General features: G+C 43.9%; 1 long non-coding RNA gene across 1 annotated transcript in view; it reads left to right on the forward strand.

The window, feature by feature from the left end:
• The window catches only part of LOC308480693, a 90,291-nt gene that overhangs the window by 2,961 nt on the left and 69,679 nt on the right, over nt 1-17,651 (forward strand). The gene's annotated exons all lie outside the window — the stretch shown is intronic.

Genomic DNA, 17,651 nt, shown 5'->3' on the forward strand with positions numbered 1-17,651 from the left:
GGGAGTTGCTGTTCCTTTGCTGCTAAGGATTGTTGCTATATTTCTTGGCGTCCCTTTTTTAGGGGGGTGGGGAAGAGAGGGCGTCGCTGCCAACCTGTTGTGCGTTTTCTTGCGCAGCAAACCGGTGGAAATTCATTGCGCTGTCATTTGCAGCCGTCGCGTATTTTTTTGTTCCCCTTCGGTAACGGGAAAGAGGAGGGAAAGAAACCGATATAACCTTTATTATTATTATTATTATTATTATTATTATTATTATTATTATTTGATTTTTCTGCAATTCCTAAACCTGCCCTTCTGCGTGCTTGTTCGGTTGCAGAGGGTGGGCTGTTTACTGTATGCCCAAGTTGAGTGGCAAGTCGGTACGCAGCTTACTCGGGAGTAGCAAGCCCCGGTGCAAGCGGCGCAAAACCACCCGTCCATTGAGGCAGTGCGCAAAAGTGCGCTTCATTTTGCAGGGGCGCAAGGTGTTTTTGCGGCGCTTATAAGCACGCTTCACCTTCAAAACAACCTTGTCAGGCTGGCGTGGCCGGCGTCCTTTGTGACTTTAGCTGTAGTTACGCGGCGATTTTTTTTAAAAAACCTACATCTCCAGCTCCACAGTAAATAAACCTCCGTCCTTTTCTAGACTCTAGGCACGCCATGGCCGCCCAACGCACATTTGGGCGCGCAAGGGCAATTGGACTTGCTTGGGAATAAAAATGAACATTTAGAGAGTAACACATTTATTATGGCATGCGCTTTCTGTCTTCTCTCTGTTACTGACCATGCTGGTAGCCGTCGTTGAACAAAGGAGCTTAAAAGGTGAAACTGCTGAAGAAGTCCAGTATTGATTGGTTTACCAGTGCTGGGATGTCTCTGTTTATCAGTTCAACTAGTCTTTATTTCTTGTGAATGGCTACTGCTAAATATATTATCATCACCCCTGATACTTTTCAGCATTTTCTTTTACAGTTTCTACACCTGCCCAAACCCCAACTATGTATACTGTATATGCAACTCTGGGTGTATCTGATGAAGAGGACTGTAATCCTTTAAAGCTTGTGCCATAATAAATTTGTTAGTCTTTAGGATGCCACAAGACTGTTGTTTTTACTACAAGAGACTAACAGAGTTCGAGATTAGCAGTGCATACAAATTACAATCCTGTGACTTTCTGTCTTTTCTTCCCTCCCTCCCTCCAGGCAGTAGGTACCTAGTAAGTCAACTGTCAGATAGGAGCCACTAAATTGCCTGACCTCATGATACCAGTTTTTTTTTTATTCCAGTGAAATATAGGCTGTTTTATCTACTGGATCAGGAACAATTCCCTGTGACAGAATTTGCTTTAGACTTATTTGCAGTCTATCTTACAACAGCTTCTCGCTGATAGACATGGAAATATGCCCATAACATTTTTTCTTTCTTTGGAAATGTCAGCCTTTAATTATTAGAAACCAAAGCTGTACATACTGCTCAGCATAGGTAAAGGTAAAGGGACCCCTGACTGTTAGGTCCAGTTGTGGCCGACTCTAGGGTTGCGGCGCTCATCTCGCTTTATTGGTCGAGGGAGCCGGCGTACAGCTTCCGGGTCATGTGGCCAGCATGACTAAACCGCTTCTGGCGAACCAGAGCAGCGCACGGAAACGCCGTTTACCTTCCCGCCAGAGCGGTACCTATTTATCTACTTGCACTTTGACGTGCTTTCAAACTGCTAGGTTGGCAGGAGCAGGGACCGAGCAACGGAAGCTCACCCTGTTGCGGGGATTCGAACTGCCAACCTTCTGATCGGCAAGTCTTAGGCTCTGTGGTTTAACCCACAGCACCACCCGCGTCCTTATATATACATACTGCTCAACATAACAAGCACTATGATCCAGTTGACCAGCCAGAGTCCTTTGTCCTCAGAGCAAAAAGGTAATGATAGATGCAAGAGAACTCAATATGTAACCAAACGATCTATTTATTTCTGTTTGGCCATTAGCAGGAATGGCTGACAGAAGAATCTCTGAACATATTATAACCTGAAAAAATTAGGAGGTTGCTTAAACTATGCGATAGTTTTTGTTTTAGAGATAAAAATGTTTGCTTTGCTACTATGTGGGCTTTGCACACAAACATATGCACGGTCGTAATTCGTGATAAGAAGAGAAGAATTTGCAAAACACAGTTGGGACTCCAGCTTTTGTCACAGGCTAGTGCACAGGTCACAGTAGGCGAATTGCAGGATTTCAAAGAAGTTGCTTTTAAAATAACCACATGAATACGCCCACAACAAAGCTAGCTCCCCCTCCGGACGCTTTCAAATACCTTCCACGCTCCTTTCCAATGTTTAGATGATGCCGCCACGCCTTCGCTTGTGCAATTTTTCTCCCTTTCTCCTGCTCTGATGTTCTTTTGAAGTTTCAAATAGGTGCATCAGGCACCTTGAAATCAAACAAGAACAGACTGGGAATATCAAGATTGCAAGGGGGTGGGATGCTGAGTGCTAGGCGTTGGTTAGCAATTTCAAGGTGGTGCTTGCTAGACACTTTCCTCTGTTTCAGCATGGTACCTTATACTAAGGTACTAAGTTAGTTCTTGGTTGTCAGGCCAGATTCATACTTCATGGTAATCCACTCTGAGGAGCAGATGTGGGGGCCTGGCACACATTTTTCCTCTCCAAGTGGGCATCCAGTAAAACCAGTTCCCAAGGTCTTCTTTTTAAAGAAATAGTTTTTATTTGCTTTTACAAGTATAGAGTTACAAGTATAAAGTAAAAAGGTAAAGGACCCTTGACAGTAAAGTCCAGTCGCGAATGACTCTGGGGTTGCGGTGCTCATCTCGCTTTACTGATTGAGGAACCTGGCGTTTGTCTGCAGACAGTTTTCCGGGTCATGTGACTAAGCTGCTTCTGGCGAAACCAGCGCAGCGCACGGAAACGCTGTTTACCTTCCCGCCAAAGCGGTACCTATTTATCTACTTGCACTTTGACGTGCTTTCAAACTGCTAGCTTGGCAGGAGCTGGGACTGAGCAACGGGAGCTCACCCCATCGCGGGGATTCGAACCGCCAACCTTCTGATCGGCAAGCCCAAGAGGCTCAGTGGTTTAGACCACAGCGCCACATCCATATTTAGAGATTTCTCTGAATCTCTGGACTTCCCACCTTCCCCTCCATGGGTCCTATTGTCAACCTTGTTGACTGCCTATCAGTCCATGGTCCATATTTTATGTTATCCATTTTGTCCATAGTGTTTGCTAGATTACAAGTGTTATTGCAATCCTGTTAATGTTTTCATCTGCTTACAATGGTCTCCCAAGTAAGTTATAAATTTTCCCCATTCTTTATTGAAGTTTTGGTCTTCTTGGTTCCTCAGCTTTCCAGGCAGTTTTGCCAATTCAGCATAATCCAACAGCTTAATTTGCCATTATTCTCTGGTAGGGACTTTGTCGTCTTTCCATCTCTGGGCTAGTAGCATCCGTGCAGCTGTCGTCGCATACATAAAAAGTCTTTTCTGCTCCTTTGGAATATTGGTACCTAAAATTCCTAATAAAAGAAGTATCTGGTTTTTTAAATAAAAGTTATTTTAAACATTTTTTCCAGTTCATTATATATCATTTCCCAGAATGTTTTTATTACTTTGCATGTCTTTCTTTTTCTTTACATTTCCAGCTGGTATTTGTACTTATCCTATACATTTTTTCTAATTTACTAGGAATCAAATCCCACTTGTACATCATTTTCATACAATTTTCTTTCAATGTACAACATGCTGAGAATTTCAAATCTGTTTTCCATAACCTTTCCCAGTCTGAAAATTGGATATTATGTCCCAAATTACCCTGAGGTCTACTCCTGTACCATTACTTGCTGTCATTGTTCGCTGGTCCTTTTCACCACACCTCTTTGGGGCTTTCCGAGGTCCAGGCATATACATTTTCTCTTGGCACTACTTTTTCATCGAAGAAAAAACCCAGATTGGCTCAATATGGTGCTTGACGGCAGACTTAAGCCTTCAAGTTGTCAGTGGGAAAATACCGCCAGTTAGCCAGGTCTTTCAATACCCAGTAGGGAAAGCTAATTTTAATGAAAGTTATCTCACAGTTCAATAGTGTTTACCTGACTAATTACTACATCCGCTGATGCAAAACTCATACATGGGGGAAATCGCTGGTGAGGGGTGGATGTGGCAGTTCATGTTTCCAAATTTAACAGGCTGTAGGCATTGCTGTGCAAGAGGTGTTGGCATGTTTGCCCAGCTGGCAGTGAGAGGAACGACTCACATATCCCGCTTCCCCCTTGAAGGAATGATCACCGGGTGTGGAGCACACTTCCACCCGCAGACAAAGCCACAGCTGTCTGAACATCATGCCCTCTATCTAACCTTTGGCTTTCTCAGTGGTCTGCCGTGCCCCGTCTGTGACCTTTGTCTCCTTCGTCATACATTGTGCAAGGGGAAAGTGGCGCGGTGGAAACAGGTGCCAAAATAACTTTGTACCACCCCATGATCACGTGATTGGAAGATGTAAAGGGCACAGTCCAAAATGTATCTGACTGGTCTTGCATATTGTGCTAATAAAAAGAGCCTCAGCCGAGCTAGCTGGCAGCTTGCTTATGCACAGCTCACCTGCGTTACCAACCCCTGCCACATGCCTTCACTTCACCCCCTTTACCTGCATTCTAGGTGGGGCTACCTTGAGGCCAGGGTCAGCCTGGGGTGGATGTATTAGGACACTGCCCCACAGGCTTTCCCCATGTCTCCTTGCACTCTTTCCACAATGGAGACACAATCAGGGTTTGGCTCTCCAAGCCAGCTTCACCCTACTTGTTGTTGTTGAGTCGTTTAGTCGTGTCCGACTCTTCGTGACCCCATGGACCAGAGCACGCCAGGCACTCCTGTCTTCCACTGCCTCCCGCAGTTTGGTCAAACTCATGCTGGTAGCTTCGAGAACACTATCCAACCATCTCGTCCTCTGTCGCCCCCTTCTCCTTGTGCCCTCCATCTTTCCCAACATCAGGGTCTTTTCCAGGGAGTCTTCTCTTCTCATGAGGTGGCCAAAGTATTGGAGCCTCAGCTTCAGGATCTGTCCTTCCAGTGAGCACTCAGGTCTGATTTCCTTAAGAATGGATAGGTTTGATCTTCTTGCAGTCCATGGGACTCTCAAGAGTCTCCTCCAGCACCATAATTCAAAAGCATCAATTCTTCAGCAATCAGCCTTCTTTATGGTCCAGCTTTCACTTCCATACATCACTACTGGGAAAACCATAGCTTTTACTATACGGACCTTTGTTGGCAAGGTGATGTCTCTACTTTTAAAGATGCTGTCTAGGTTTGTCATTGCTTTCCTCCCAAGAAGCAGGCGTCTTTTAATTTCGTGGCTGCTGTCACCATCTGCAGTGATCACAGAGCCCAAGAAAGTGAAATCTCTCACTGCCTCCATTTCTTCCCCTTCTATTTGCCAGGAGGTGATGGGACCAGTGGCCATGATCTTCGTTTTTTTGATGTTGAGCTTCAGACCATATTTTGCGCTCTCCTCTTTCACCCTACTTAGAACCATATTATTGTAGAGTTTGGAAGGGACCCTGAGGGTCATCCAATCCAGCCCCCGGCAATGCAGGAATCTCAGCTAAAGCATCCATGAGAGATGACCACCCAACCTCTGCCTAAAAACCTCCAAGGAAGGAGAGCCCACCATTTCCCTAGGGAGTCTGTCCTACCGTCAAACAGCTCTCTGTCATCAGAAAGTTCTTTCTGGTGTTTAGTTGGAATCTCCTTTCTTGTAACTTGAAGCCATGGGTTCAAGTCCTACCCTGCTTGATCACACACAGAGCCTGGGAGCCCCTCTCTCTGGCACTGAGAACTTTCCTGACCTTAATGCACCGTTTGGAAAAACGGACCTTGAAGCGCTGCAAGCTAATCCCCTGCAATAGCATGCTTTTTTATTCTTGCTGGTTTGTTGCCACATTGGTCTGCTGTACGATGCAGAGTGGACCCAGGAATTTATTTTAGGGAGTTGCCACGTTTAGATAGGGGCCGTACTTTCATGGATGCTTAAAAGGGAGACGTTTTGACAGCTGCGATGTTGCTTGTTGTGACGCAGCCGCAGTCAAAGAAGAAACAGCCCCTGGAGTTCTTGTTTCAATTATTATTTTAAAGCATTAGAAAACAGGTGTATAAGCATGATATTGTAACACACCTCGACGCTTGTGCAGCAAATAATAACGACAAATTAAATATCCATCATCCATCTAAAGGAACTCTAGTTTTGAGTGACATATCACAATGCTATTTTTGATTTTTTTCTTCCTATACTTAATTTGGATAAGACAGTGTATTTGTGAGCTTTTTTCCATTTAAAAGCATAGGGAACTCACAGTATCTTCCACCATTTGGCACGGCAACAAATCATGTGATATTATCTCGTAATATTGAGTTGGTACATAAAAACTCATTTGTTAACATTAATTACTATGATTAATGTTGGTGTCCTATCCTCCTGCCCTGCCGCCCATAACCACATTATCTGTTTTCTTTTGAGTCCGATCTGATGATACAACAAGGAAATAGATATTTATTACCATATATTGTTCAATTCAAATAATGGGACTGTGAGGTATAGATGGAGATACACTACCAGGAATTACCATATTTTTCGCTATATAAGACACACTTTTCCCCCTCCAAAAATTAAGGGGAAATGTGTGTGCGTCCTATGGAGTGAATGCAGGCTCCTTGGCTTCAGCGATAGCAACGCGAAGCCTCCAAAGCGCAGAGGGAGCGCTCCCTCCACGCTCCGGAGGCTACGCGTTGCTTTCGCTGAAGCCTGGAGAGCGAGAGGGGTCGCTGCACACCGACCCCTCTCACTCTCCAGGCTTCAGGGATAGCCGCCTGAAGCCTTTGGAGCGCAGCGGGAACTCGCGCTGCGCTCCAAAGGCTTCGCAACCTTGCCGCCGCTCCCGGACCTGTTCTGGGGGCTGGAGTCGGGGGAAGCTTGGGCTTCCCCCACCCCAGCCCCGCGGCTAAAATTGAAGCCAAGACAGCGAGCGGGATCCATCCTGCTCGCTGTCTTGGCTTCTGCCAAAGCCGCGCGCAGCCTCTCCCAGCTGGAGAGGTTGAGCTCAGCTAAAGAGGAAGCCAAGACAGCCAGTGGGATGGATCCCGCTCACTGTCTTGGCTTCTTTGCTCTTTGGGGCTGGGGGGGGATAAGATTTTCTTCTTCTTGATTTCCCCCCCTAAAAACTAGGTGCACCTTATGGTCCGGTGCGCCTTATGGAGTGAAAAATACGGTAAATACAGACTTATGCCCCACACCTTTCTCCTCTTCAGTTGAAAGGGGGAAATGTTTCAGAAGTACAGTGGTGCCTCGCAAGACGAAATTAATTCGTTCCGCGAGTTTTTCTGTCTTGCGGTTTTCTTCGTCTTGCGAAGCACGGTGTCGGAAAAGTTTTGGGAAAGCTTCAAAAATCACCAAAGTCTTCAAAAATCTCAAAAAAGGCTACCACACCGTGTGCTATGAGTTGCTCCTCGAAGTCAAGTCGCAACTGTATTAACGGTTTTAAGAAAAAGGAAACAAACTTGCAAGACGTTTCCGTCTTGCGAAGCAAGCCCATAGGGAAAATCGTCTTGCGAAGCAACTCAAAAAACCAAAAACCCTTTCGTTTTGCGAGTTTTCCGTCTTGCGAGGCATTCGTCTTGCGAGGTACCACTGTATAAAGAAAGGCTGTTGGACAAGTTTTTTATTGTTTTGACCACTTCACAAACGATTCATCTCTGAAATTAAATGCAAAATGCTGTACACAAGAATAGCATGAAGAAATCCAACCTGCCACGGTCATGAGCTTAAAAAGAACAACAACCTGTAGCAGTGCAGAAATAGGCAGCAACAGGAGGCGTATTTTGGTCATGGCTTATTACCTGCTTCCCCACCTGTCTATGGTAATATTGTAAAAGTTTCTCAATGTGCTTCGTAGGAATCACTCAAGTTTTAATCCTAATGACTGCAAACCTAAGCATATACTTGGAGTCAGGCCACGTTGAACTTATTGACACTGACTTCCAAGTAAAAACACGAGGAGGATTAGCCTCTAAGGTATACTTTCTTTCTTTTTTTTAAGGTCACATGAGATTACTTAACAGAGCCGATTCCCAGAATTAGCAGGCCACAGCCTACAGATAACGGAGGCCTTGTTAACCTTAGATACTGACAAGTATTTCAGTGGTGAGGAGTAGAGGAAGCCTGGTGGCCAACTGCCAAATGAAACACAAAAATCACAATGCTAGAGAAATTGCAGTGTTTATAATAATCTGTTATTTGGGGCTGTTCACCTGTGGAACTTAAAGCAGCCTCTTGGTCCGTCTAACATCTCTGCAATCCAACAAACTCAGAGAGTTGCGGGAGCAGGCAAAATCGCGGTGCAAATAGTTTGGCCGTTTTGCAAATAGGCTGCAACACTCAGGGGGCAGACTTGTGGTTCTGCCTGTAGGGCTGACTCAATTTCATGACGTGTTCTGATTACCACTCCGCACAATGCACTGAAATAATGGGGGGGGGGTTTGGGGGGGTGTCACAGGATTGCACAGGGCTAGCCCTATTCTCCAACATTTGCAATGTCCATGTACTCCACCATCCGAGTATTGGGCTGGTATGTGAAAGAGATCTACAGTGGTACCTTGGTTCTCAAACTTAATCCGTTCTGGATGTCTGTTCCAAAACCAAAGCATTCCAAAACCAGGGCGCGCTTTCCCATAGAAAGTAATGCAAAACGGATTAATCTGTTCCAGCCTATTGAAAACAACCCCTAAAACAGCAATTTAACATGAATTTTCGCAGGCATGGCCAAACTTAGCTCTCCAGATGTTTTGGGACTACAATTCCCACCATCCCCGACCACTGGTCCTGTTAGCTAGGGGTGACGGGAGTTGTAGTCCCAAAACATCTGGAGGGCCAAGTTTGGCCATGCCTGATCTGATGAGACCATTGATCCATAAAATGAAAGCAATAAACAATGTGCTGCAGTCACACAGTCAGTCAATCAGTAGGTGAACTGGGTTCCACACAGTCACAAAAACAAAGAAGAGCCGCAAAAACGCCAAAAAAAATAGCAAAAACAGACAGACTTCAGCGTAACTCTCAAAAGAGAAGTGTGGCACTCAAAACAGAAGCGTAACACTCAAAACTCAGCATGTTCGGCTTCCAAAAAATATTCACAAACCGGAACTCATAGTTCTGGGTTCGCAGTGTTTGGGTTCCAAGTTGTTTGAGTACCAAGGTGTTTGAGAACCAAGGTACCACTGTACACACAAACCAGTGAACCAGCATGGAACTTCTTGGCCTTAGGACCACATCTGTACACAGAACGTATTTACATGCATTCATCCCCTTCCTTGCTTTATCCAGCAGAACTGCATGCTTAGCTACAGCTTGAGTTTGCTGTTTAGTATTTGAGCTAGGAAATGCCGCTGCAGGTGCTCATGGGTAACATCATAAAACAAATACCTTTACCCCACCATTTTCCTGAGGCAACGCAATCTACAAAGCTTACAGTGATGTAGACTTGTAGACAGATGGTCTGGATAATGGGCACCCAAAGTTTGGTTAGGAAACCCGTCTTGAGATCCTGTCTCCGCCTCGCAGAAACAAAACAGGTGCTTTCAACTTTGCAATCTTTTAAGAAACCATTTCCCCCCTCACAGAATATTTATCCTGCGGCATTTCTTTCTCCGAAAAACAGAAAATAGACTACACTTTCCAAATGTGAAGTCAGAGATTATTCTTGGCAGCTGTTTTCTGTTTCGTTGAATATTTTTAGCTTTCTTGTTGACCGTATCTTGAAGGTCTGAAAACAACTCACCACCCTCTTCATCAAAGATAACATGCATTTTATTTACTATAGTGTGACACTGTTTTTCCTTACACACTCAGTGCAGCACATAAAAGAGAGAGTTAATAGCAAACTATAAAACCCAGCTGGAACAGGGAGAACTGATAGTTCAAAGTGCTTCGTGCAGATTCTCATTAGCACGTAGCACAAGGTGCTTTTTATTGCCATTTTGCAGACGTGTCGGGCCAAGCCTGTGCTATGCTTTCCCTGTTTCAAGGCCACAGAACTCTCTTATGGCGGACACAATATTTGAAGCAGAGCTTTCCTGGGCCTCTCATACGCTACACCTACACTGCTGTTTGCACTGCACCTTCGCTTGCTTGTACATTTTATGTTTATTTCAATGTGGGTTTATATTTGCTCTCCGTCCTTTCTTGGGCTCCGTAACAGACTGACATTCTGTCTACAGCACGTTAGAAAGATCTGGGCATAATCTGAATATGAGAAACATAGTTCAGACCGGTTTGAACTGGTCCAAGCCGGTTGGAACCGGTTTAGACAGGCTAGAACCGTTCCAAGCCGGTTTTAACTGGTCTAGGCCAGTTTGAACCGGTCTATGTCAGTTGGAACCGGTTCTGACCGGTTGGAACCAGTCCAAGCCGGTTGGAACCCTTTCAGACCGATTGGAACCGGTTCAAGCCAGTTGGAACTGGTTCAGACTGGTTGGAACTAGTCCAAGCCAGTTTGAACCAATACAAGCCGGTTGGAACCAGTATATTTTATTCAAGTTGGCACCCCTGATTAGAAATATCTGGGCATGATTTGAATATTGTCATCCTCCCAGGTCCTTTCCTTCTTTTTGTTTGCATGTACAGTGGACACTCGGGTTGCGAACGTGATCCGTGCGGGAGGCACGTTCGCAACCTGCAGCGCCGCGCCTGCGCGGGTCACGATTCGGCGCTTCTGTGCGAGTGCCGAAACCCGGAAGTAACCCGTTCCGGTACTTCCGGGTTTCAGCGCATCCATAACCCGAAAACGCGCAACCTGAAGCATCTGTAACCCGAGGTATGACTGTATAAGGTCCCACATTCAGTCTTCACCATTTCCAGTTACAAATCACATATGCTCCCATATTTCTCCAATTTTCCATATTATGGAAAATTATCCATAATAATAACATTAGTAATTTTATTATTTATACCCCGCCCATCTGACTGGGTTGCCCCAGCCACTCTGAGCAGCTTCCAACATATATAAAAACATAATAAAACATTAAACTTTTTTTTAAAAAAAAACCTATACAGGGCTGCCTTCAGATGTCTTCTTCACCCCAGCTGTTCCTTCGCATGACCAGGTTCAGCATTTCCCATAATGTCTCAACCAGGAAGTTGTGGTTAAGGACTCCCCTCAAACTAGCATATGACCTAATATGAAACCAGGATCTGATATTAAAATAGCTTCACTGAAGCTGAGCACACAAGGAGAGGAACACGACCCACAGTTTCTTCCTGTGCCAGTAAACCATGTTTTATTGCAGGAATAGGGAGCCGATGGCCCCTCATATACTGCTAAGCTCTGGACAGCTAAAAGTTCCCTAGACCAGTCCTATAATATATAGAGTGCTATAGATTCCCAGTTCCTGGTTTATCAGATCAAGATGATCAAGTCTGAACTGCAGGGCCGGCCCAAGACATTTTGGTACCTGAGGCGAACCACAAAATGGCGCCCCCACCATAGCCAGGGAAGAAGGGCTGAGCCAGGCATAGGCAAACTCTGGTGCTCCAGATGTTTGGGACTACAATTCCCACCATCCCTGACTACTGGTCCTGTTAGCTAGGGATGATGAGAATTGTAGTCCCAAACATCTGGAGGGCCGGAGTTTGCCTATGCCTGGGCTGAGTGAATAACTACATTGGGAGCAAGGATGGGAGGAGACCCGTTCTTAACCTGAAATTGTTCTTAACCTGAGGTACCACTTTAGCTAATGGGGCCTCCCGCTGCCGCTGCGTAATTTCTGTTCTCATCCTGAAGCAAAGTTCTTAACCCGAGGTACTATTTCAGGGTTAGCGGAGTCTGTAACCTGAAGCGTCTGTAACCTGAGGTACCACTGTACCCAGAACAAACTTAGTTGGTCTCTAAGGTGCTACTGGGCAATTTTTAAACTTTTTTTATTTATTTCAGCTGCGTCAGACCAACACGGCTACCTACCTGAATCTAGACTCTAAGATGACCTGCTAAACTTAAGACCTGAGCAGAGATTTTAGTCTATGTCCTCCTAGTTTGAGCCCAAAGCTCTATCTGCTGTATCAAACGGCTCTTTCGGGTAACTTTTGCAACAGTTCACATGAATACATTAATAGGCCTTTTCGGTGAGCAGCCTTGTTGCTTAGCAACCAGCATTCCCACAGCCTCCAAATTGTCCCTATGGCACCGGCAGGCAGGCAGATGCCACACTGAGATCCTTTGTGAACAAGTTGCTGGAAAGACTCAAAGGTCAGCGTCAACTAACTCCCTACCCTTAAACTGGACTCTCCTACACATCATATCCATACATATTAGCCCGTATAATTCAGTTGAGCTACAAGCAGAGAATGGATGTAAGTCTCTCTCCAGCCAGCAATGAGGCCGAGCATTCTCTCAGCTGGTAAAGAAATTTCCATGGGAGCAGGCCACAGGAAATAAATACTGACTCACAGGAAATCCTAAGCCACCGTGGAAAAAACAATAATAAAAGCAACGTCTCCGGAATATATGAAAATGAATCCATTCATGGACCAGCTAACATTTTGAAACGAGACTGCTTCCTTTTCTTTACAGCTTAGTGCTGAGCGCGAACGAATGTTTTTAAAGTCTTTTTTTCATAATTTGGATCATGCCACGAACTAGGATGCTGAAACGATAACGAAGTTTCAGGTCTACTTAAGATGAAAACAGCATGAGGCAGCAATGAAAAGCACCTAGGAACATAAGCCCTGCGTGGTTTATTTGTTTGTTAGGTTTGGGTTTTTTTTGTTTTGTTTTGCATCTGTCCATCAGCTTACAGAGGCAACATGCAACAAATAGGTTTAAAACAAAAGTTTAAAACATAACATGGGGCAAAAGCTTCCAGCATTGCAAGAGGATAGACTACAGGACCCTCGTGGTCCCTTCCAACTTTATAACTTTATGGTTCTATGTAGTGTATTGATTGGAAATGCTATTTTATTTTTTATTTTTTTTAAATAATTTTTATTAAAGTTTTAAACAACAAAGAAAAAAAGAAAAGCATACACAATACATATGACAAAAACACACACCAAGAACAAAACAAAATTCAACAATAAAGAAACAAGAAACAAACAGTTAAAAACAATATCTCTTTTCCATATCCATTTTTTAGTTACTTATTTTCTGGACTTCCTCATACCTCCCTCTTTTGTATTCCAATCCAAATTATTTGTCCAGCAATTTCTTTTCCATTTTTTTTAATCCCAATCTTTAGCTTTAATAAGATATTAAAATATATAACTTCAACTTCTTTAAACCTGATCTTTAGTCTTAGTATCATATAACGTTAAAATTTTCCCTCTTAATATCAAATTTCCATTTCTTTAAACATCTTTAATCCTAATCTTTAATCTTAGTCTATCATTAGCTTTAACCTGTACATCTGGAAACCACTTATTTTCAGTCCAACATCACTCTAACATTCCTTAATTTTGCAATATTTCTGAAGATAGTCTTTAAATTTCTTCCAATCTTCTTCCATCGACTCTTCTCCCTGGTCACGGATTCTACCAGTCATTTCCGCCAATTCCATATAGTCCATAAATTTCATCTGCCATTCCTCCAGCGTGGGAAGTTCTTGTGTCTTCCAATACTTTGCGATGAGTATTCTTGCTGCTGTTGTTGCATACATAAAGAAAGTTCTATCCTTTTTTAACACCATTTGGCCGACTATGCCCAGGAGGAAGGCCTCTGGTTTCTTAGGGAAGGTATACTTAAATACCTTTTTTAATTCATTATATATCATTTCCCAGAAAGCCTTAATCTTTGGGCACGTCCACCAAAGGTGAAAAAATGTACCTTCAATTTCTTTACATTTCCAACATTTGTTATCGGGCAAGTGATAGATTTTTGCAAGCTTGACTGGGGTTATGTACCACCTGTATATCATTTTCATAATATTCTCTCTTAAGGCATTACATGCCGTAAATTTCATACCTGTGGTCCATAACTGTTCCCAGTCAGCAAACATAATATTATGTCCAACGTCCTGTGCCCATTTAATCATAGCCGATTTTACCGTTTCATCCTGAGTATTCCATTTCAGCAGCAAGTTGTACATTCTTGACAAATTCTTAGTTTTGGGTTCTAACAATTCTGTTTCTAATTTGGATCTTTCCACCTGGAAGCCAATTTTCCTGTCGTGGAAATGCTATTTTAGAAGACATCTGAAGGCAGCCCTGTTTAGGGAAGTTTTTAATGTTTGATGTTTTATCATGCTTTTAATATTCTTTTGGGAGCCGCCCAGATGGGTGGGAAATAAATAAATAAATAAATAAATAAACAAATAAACAAATAAATAAATAAATAAAATTTTTATTATTCCAGGCAGCAAATGTTTCATAGCTTCCCCACAGTAGATTAGCTATTGCTTTATCGGAGCAAAGGCACTGTGGCCAACATTACGCCTGTAGGCCAGTGATTCTCCAAATCCCACCACCACCATTTGAAATTTGCTGATGATCTTGGTGGAGAACTGTTCTAGAAGCTATAGAATTTTTTTAAAATTGCATTTTTAATTGCTTTGATTTCTGATATTGCATTTTATTGCATTACAGTTTGCATTCCGTACATCATTTACAACACCCCAACAAGGGAGGCAAACATTTTCATCCTTGTGTTGCAAATGGCAGCTGAGGCTGAAAGAATAGTGTCTGGGTTTGGAGGGACGCGGATGGCGCTGTGGTCTAAACCACTGAACCTCTTAGAATCATAGCATCATAGTGTTGGAAGAGACCACAAGGGCCATCGAGTCCAACCCCCTGCCAAGGAGGAAACACCATCAGAGCACTCCTGACATATGGTTGTCAAGCCTCTGCTTAAAGACCTCCAAAGAAGGAGACTCCACCACACTCCTTGGCAGCAAATTCCACTGTCGAACAGCTCTTACTGTCAGGAAGTTCTTCCTAATGTTTAGGTGGAATCTTCTTTCTTGTAGTTTGGATCCATTGCTCCTTGTCCGCTTCTCTGGAGCAGCAGAAAACAACCTTTCTTCCTCCTCTATGTGACATCCTTTTATATATTTGAACATGGCTATCATATCACCCCTTAACCTCCTCTTCTCCAGGCTAAACATGTCCAGCTCCCTTAGCCGTTCCTCATAAGGCATCGTTTCCAGACCTTTGACCATTTTGGTTGCCCTCTTCTGGACACGTTCCAGTTTGTCAGTGTCCTTCTTGAACTGTGGTGCCCAGAACTGGACACAGTACTCCAGGTGAGGTCTGACCAGAGCAGAATACAGTGGCACTATTACTTCCCTTGATCTAGATGCTATACTCCTATTGATGCAGCCCAGAATTGCATTGGCTTTTTAAGCTGCCGCGTCACACTGTTGGCTCATGTCAAGTTTGTGGTCAACCAAGACTCCTAGATCCTTTTCACATGTACTGCTCTCAAGCCAGGTGTCACCCATCTTGTATTTGTGCCTCTCATTTTTTTTGCCCAAGTGCAATACTTTACATTTCTCCCTGTTAAAATTCATCTTGTTTGTTTTGGCCCAGTTCTCTAATCTGTCAAGGTCGTTTTGAAGTGTGATCCTGTCCTCTGGGGTGTTAGCCACCCCTCCCAGTTTGGTGTCATCTGCAAATTTGATCAGGATGCCCTTGAGTCCATCATCCAAGTCGTTGATAAAGATGTTGAATAAGACCGGGCCCAAGACAGAACCCTGTGGCACCCCACTAGTCACTCTTCTCCAGGATGAAGAGGAACCATTGATGAGCACCCTTTGGGTTCGGTCAGTCAGCCAGTTACAAATCCACTGAGTGGTAGCATAGTCAAGACCGCATTTTACCAGCTTCTTTACAAGAATATCATGGGGCACCTTGTCAAATGCCTTGCTGAAATCAAGGTAGGCTACATCCACTGCGTTCCATTCATCTACCAGGCTTGTAATTCTGTCAAAAAACGAGATCAGGTTAGTCTGACATGACTTATTTTTCAGAAATCCATGCTGACTATTGGTGATCACAGCATTCCTTTCTAGGTGCTCACAGACTGTTTGCTTAATGATCTGCTCCAGAATCTTCCCTGGTATTGATGTCAGACTGACTGGGCGGTAATTATTTGGGTCCTCTCTTTTCCCCTTTTTGAAAATAGGGACAACATTTGCCCTCCTCCAGTCTGCCGGGACTTCGCCTGTTCTCCAGGAATTCTCAAAGATGACTGCCAGTGGTTCTGAGATCACATCTGCCAGTTATTTTAATACTCTTGGATGCGGTTCATCTGGCCCTGGAGACATGAATACATCTAAACTAGCCAAGTATTCTTGTACTATCTCCTTAGTTATTCTGGGCTGTGTTTCCTCTGCTGAATCATTTGCTCCAAATTCTTCAGGTCGGGCATTGTTTTCTTTATCGGAGAAGACTGAGGCAAAGAAGGCATCGAGGAGTTCAGCCCTTTCTGTGTCCCCTGTTTGCATTTCACCATCTTCTCCTCTGAGTGACCCCACTGTTTCTTTGTTCTTCCTTTTGCTACGAACATACCCATAAAAGCCTTTTTTGTTGCTTTTAACCTCTCTAGCAAGCCTGAGTTCATTCTGTGCTTTAGCTTTTCTGACTTTGTGTCTATACGTGCTGGCTATTTGTTTGAATTCCTCTTTGGTGGTTTCCCCCCTTTTCCATTTTTTGTACACATCCTTTTTTAATCTTAACTCAGTTAAAAGTTCTTTAGATAGCCACCCTGGCTTCTTTAGGCACATTCCATGTTTCCGTCTCATTGGTATTGCCTGACGTTGTGCTTTTACTATCTCCCTCTTAACAAACTCCCAGCCGTCATGAACTCCCTTTCCTTTTAGTATTACTGTCCATGGGATCTCACCCAGCACTTCCCTAAGTTTTATGAAGTCGGCTTTCTTAAAGTCAAGAAATTGAGTCCTAGTATGCTTGGCTGCTCCTTTCCGCTGTATAGTAAACTTCAGAAGAGCATGATCACTCGCGCCTAATGATCCTTCCACTTCTACCCCACTAACCAGGTCATCAACATTGGTTAGGACCAGATCTAAAATGGCTGTTCCTCTTGTTGCTTCTCCCACTTTCTGGACAATGAAGTTGTCTGCAAGGCCAGTGAGGAATCTGTTTGACCTTATGCTCTTGGCTGAGTTTGACATCCAACAAATATCCGGGTAATTGAAGTCCCCCATTACTACTATCTCCCTTCCTTTTGCATGCTTGGCCATCTGTTCCAGGAAGGCATCATCTATGTCCTCTGTTTGGCTTGGGGGTCTATAGTAAACTCCCACAATGAGGTCACTGTTATTCTTCTCTCCCTTAATTTTGACCCAAATGCTCTCACTTTGGCTTTGAGGTTCTAAATCTTGGATCTCTTCACAGGTATACACATCCCTGACATATAACGCCACTCCTCCTCCTTTCTTGTCTGGTCTGTTTCTCTGAAATAGATTGTATCCCTCCATTATTACATTCCAATTGTGGGACTTATCCCACCAGGTTTCAGTGATGCCTATTATGTCATATTTAGTTTGCTGTACCAAGAGTATTTATCTACTTGCACTTCGTGCTTTCGAACTGCTAGGTTGGCAGGAGCAGGGACCAAGCAACGGGAGCTCACCCCATCGCGGGGATTCAAACTGCCGACCTTCTGATCGGCAAG

Source organism: Podarcis pityusensis (assembly GCF_964106645.2).
Source record: "Podarcis pityusensis genome assembly, chromosome: 6".
In the NCBI taxonomy this organism is placed as follows: Eukaryota; Metazoa; Chordata; class Lepidosauria; order Squamata; family Lacertidae; genus Podarcis; species Podarcis pityusensis.